At 44.4% G+C, this 4,704-nt stretch overlaps 1 long non-coding RNA gene across 1 annotated transcript; it reads left to right on the top strand.

Moving 5' to 3' along the window:
- The first annotated feature begins 886 nt into the window (after positions 1-886).
- On the top strand, positions 887-4,384 carry LOC114073629. The gene is made up of 3 exons (XR_003574363.1): positions 887-961; positions 3,209-3,282; positions 4,160-4,384. It is a non-coding gene; the product is annotated as an uncharacterized LOC114073629 (long non-coding RNA).
- Positions 4,385-4,704: the final 320 nt, after the last annotated feature.

A 4,704-nucleotide genomic window follows, 5' to 3' on the forward strand; every position in this document is an offset into this window, starting at 1 on the left:
ATTTGTATTTCCTACAACCCATCAGAGTAAGCTGGAGGGCACACTGAAGTGCCATCAAACTGACAGTTTTTTGGCTCCAGTGCCATAATCGGTTTTTCTGTTCTGAATAACAAGAGATAAAAAAGATTGAACTTTCATTTACCTCTTTTCCCCACCCTCAAATTACTTTTTTTCAATTTATTTTTCCCCCAAGAGGCTACCTTTATGAAAGTCCAATCCTAAACCTTGTCTGATGTGTTTTGAAGAACCGTGAATTCACTTTTCATTGAATATCCAGATTGCTCTGACTCTGACTTTTCTGAATGGATCAGCTGTCGATAGTTATCTCACTGCTTTGCTAGGTTTTGTTCTCTGAAGGGAAAGACAAGTTAAAGCAGGGTTGCTCTGCTGTGACAGCATGGCTGCTTGGAACTGTAAGTAGGACTCGGATTCCGAGAAAGAGGGAAACTGGAGGATAGGGTGTTCTCATCCAACCTGGGATGTGATCTGTGTGCACCAGCCTTGCCACAGAGTGGAATGTTTGTCCAAGATCCACACTCATGCTGGTATCTTGGTTTCTTATCCTTCTTTACCAATGGGTAAAACTTGCCAATGTCAGGGCACGTTAAACCCCTTGAATGCCAACTTGGGATCAGTGTCAGCATCCTGGAGGCCTTGGAATGCCCCTGGCATTGAACTTCTCTAAGTGATTTATGTGGCAAACAAGCACTTCTGGGAAAGCTGGTGCTTGAGTCAGAACTCTTGAGTTCCTTTTCTCATTAAAACTCCTTTTTACTTGCAGCTCTTTCCATCAGCTGAGCCTCCAGGTCCTTCACTCCCTGCTCCAGCACAGGCACCTACTCAACTACCTCAGGCTGCAGGACAAGCACCTGCACAATCTCAAACTGCTGTACCTCCACCTAGTCAGGCTCCTCCAGCAGCCCCAGCAGCAGCCCCAGCAGCAGCTCCAGCAGCAGCCCAGGTAAGAGCAGAAATCCTTCCTACCAACTTTCAGGTGCACTTAGCTGTTCTGTTCCAGACATGCTAGAGTGACCTGAAACCGTGGAAGTTTCTTGTCTGGAGTGATTTAGTGCTGTAGTTTCTGCACAAGGACAGCTGGTGCTTGCGAAAGGACGATGGTCGGTGTGGGTGTGGCAGTTTTTCTGTGGTTGAGCAGTGACTTTTTGTGCCGTTCAGGGATGAGACTCTGGCTTGAGGCAAGGTCAAAGGTAAGAAAAAAAGATAGTCCCATTTAAGTGGCAGCTACTTGTTCCTGGTATTTAAGGTGAAGCACAAACAGGCTCAGACTGTGTCTCAACATCACTGACATCTGTGGGGAAAAGTGGAGAGAAAAGTGAGGGAGGAACCAGAACCTCAGTTCTTCAAATGTCATAGAAAAATGGCCAACCCAAATCATTACTGAGAACACTTAGAACATGGCCTGTGGTTTGCTTGAGTAAAGCACTGCAGAGCTTGCTAGGCTGCTGAGTGATGGCACAGGTTTTATAAAAGACGCTGATGTTCATATTTGTTGGAGTTGTTTGTTCATTTTTTTGTGGGGGGAAGAGACTTGGCAGTGCTGATCTGAAAAATAAATCTTAGGCTTATTTCTTCCTATATTTCATTAACTTTATTTTAAAGAATGTAGAAAGTGTCAAATAACACTGCAGTCAGCTCTGATTACTGCGAGGGTGGTGAGGTGATGGCACAGGTTGCCCAGAGAGGTTGTGGACTCCGTATCCCTGGAATTGTTCAAGACCAGATTGGAGGGGCTTGGGCTTGGAGCAGCCTGGTCTGTTGGAATATGTCCCTGCCCATGGCAAGGGGGTTGGAACTGAATGATCTTCAAGGTCCCTTTAAACCCAAACCACTCTGTGATTCTGTGTTCCTGATTACAAACCCATTAAAGACAACCCATTAGTCATTACACAAAAACAGTGGAGTTGTGGTCTGACATATTCTTGGCTACATTAAATAATGTAGCCAAGCTTTAATACTTAAATAAAGCCCTTCAGATATGTTGATTTGTTGGTAGCTTGTCTTAAGGATGAACTTCATGAACTTGTATCAGTGTGTTTTTCTTTACAGCTCTTAGTGTCACTATGCTTTTTTTATATCTCTTTATTGTCAATTTGTTCTTCTTTACAGCTCTCTGTGTCAGTGTGTTATTCTTTATGGCTCCTCTGGTTCTTGTCACTCGCTGGTTACTGTTTTGCAGAGCTCTGGGCTTCTCCTTGAACCCTTGTTTGTTTTCACTGACCTGGTAAAGCTTCAACAGCAATCAGGTTGTGATCAGAAGCCCTGAGCTGCATTGCTGGCCCGAGAGCGCTGGGGAGCAAAATACTTGTCTTAAACAAAGGGTTATTTTTTTTTTTCCTCTCATGAAAAAGCAAGTGACCTAGATGAAAAAAAACTTGCTCAAGACTTCTATGCTTAAATTATCAGCCTAGTGTTGTGTCTGTCTTGTTACTGCAGTTATAAAATCCCTGTGCAGGTGATTTGTGCAGTTGGGAGAGTGACCAACCCTTCTCTGTTTTGTTTCACTTTTTTCATGGATGTTGATTAACAATTAGTCCTTTACTGGAACTGTCACAAGTTCTGCAAAGATGGGCAACTCCTGGATCTTTCCTACTGCTGCTGACCAATATAAAATGCTTTGATTACACATTCCAAATGTAATTATTCAGATGTAATTTAGAAGTGAGAATAGGCAGCTATAAAAATGGTTGTTAGATGCTCCTAAAGGCTTTGATTTCCCCAAAAAAAAAAAAAAAAGTAACTGATAGTTATGCTAATCTGGCAATTAAATTATTTCCTAGGTACTCTTCACAATTATATCAGATTTTTAAATCAGCTGTTTGGGGCAGGGTTTAAAACACTGGAGGTCTTGAATACCCAAAAGCCTTTTAAAACCCAAAAGTTTTAAAGCAAAACAAGCAATCTTTTTACAGTTAACACTTCTGTAGTCTCCTGCCCTTTTGTCATTTCTCAAAGTTGTGTAGCTTTTATTCTTTTCAAGACAATCAGAGAGACCCTCCTTGGATATTATTTAAGTGTGAAGTTTTCCCGTTTCATTAGTCCATCTTTTTTTTTTTTTTTTCACTGTAGGTGATCCCAACAGCGAGTTAAACTTTTATTTGTATCTAAAGTTGATCAAGGTTATCTCTAAGTTTTAAAACCAGAGCAAGGAATTATTAATCTGCTTTAAAATGATGTAATTATATTGCAGGCCCCACCTGCAGCTGCTGCAGCTCCGGTACAGGAAGACACGAAAGTCCCCATCAGCCTTGTACTAAGGTTAAGGTAAGGACACAAAACTGGCCTGTTCTGTCAAAGTGAGCCCGTGTGCAGAGGGACACTGGCAGACTTTTCTACCTACTAATTGATAGGGTGGTGGTTATATGTTGTCTCAGCTTGGATTTCAACCACTCTTCTGAAACCAGGGCCCAGAAAAGCAGTTTATCACAGCCACTTCAGTTTGGCAAAACCTGTAGTGTGGAAGAGGTTTTGATATTTGTTATAAACATTGCTAAACTCTAATGAGGTGGGAAGGAGGGATTAGCTGGGTTCCCTAAGGGGGATCAGGGATCCAGGGGTTCTTGCCTTGTGCTTGGATCATTGGGCAAAGCTTCAGATTTCAGTCAGTTCAGCTTTTACCCAGTTCAAGGAGTGGATTCTGGTCTGTGTCCCTAGAAATAGGCAAAATCTTTCTACATTCATTTCACACACTGACATTTCTCATTGGAGGAATGTGGCTCTCATCCCTGGAGGCATCCCCTTGGCCTGGGGCCTCTGGCCATCACCTCCCAGTCCGTTCTGTAATGGGTGTGCATCTGCAGACTGTGGGTGTTTCCCTCCTCTGAACCATGTGCTCCAAGGATATCCATCTGCTGATGGATATGAGTTGCTGAGACAATGGAACAACGAGGTCTTATACCTGAGAGGTGGCACTTACCTATCCTGGACTTGATCAGGCTCTGTCAGGTTGGAGGCGGGCCGAGCTGCTTCCATATGCAAACCCAAGTCATTAGTTTCTGCCTTTGAGGGGGAAGGATGCCATGAGTTCATTTCACAGACACTGTGAAATGAATGAGACACATTGATTATTCAATGACAGCACTTTCTTTCGGGCACTGATCATAAAATGGCCTCTCTACATAAAATTCTCTTCTTTCCCCAGGAATTCAAAAAAAGAGCTCAATGACATCCGATTTGAATTCACCCCAGGGAGAGGTGAGCTGGTGGGACACTGCAGTGTGTCTGAAGGGGAAGTTCTGTGTTTGGTGTTGTGCAGTTGTGTGCATGGAACCCCTGTGTGATTGTCCATGGTGCCTTCCTAAAGGGCTCCCTATGGCTGAGCTTGGAGCTCTGCTGTTGAGAAGACCCTTCCTGTAAAACTGTTCATGGATTCCAGTGAATTCACAGCTTAGCTCAGAGCTGTCTGACTGCACCTGGTGTGCACCCTATTAGGGAGCCCCCGGTGGTCCAGGGGAAAATACACTGCACTGTCACTGCAGAGACCCGGGTTCGATTCCCGTCGGGGCCCCTCCCCGGGCAGATGGAGCTCGTTAGCCCATAAGGCAATCCATCTACGTCCTGAGGACCTCGCTGCCACCGTCCAAGCTCGCTTGGCCCCGGCAGATGAACCTCAGGATTAAAGGGTGGGCTCAGTTCCGCGCACACTGTGTCTCACCTAAAAAATCCAATGCGCAGGCTGGAAGGTGT

Source organism: Empidonax traillii, unplaced genomic scaffold (assembly GCF_003031625.1).
Source record: "Empidonax traillii isolate 1590-97213 ecotype Southwest subspecies unplaced genomic scaffold, ASM303162v1 scaffold7507:size16807, whole genome shotgun sequence".
NCBI lineage: Eukaryota > Metazoa > Chordata > Aves > Passeriformes > Tyrannidae > Empidonax > Empidonax traillii.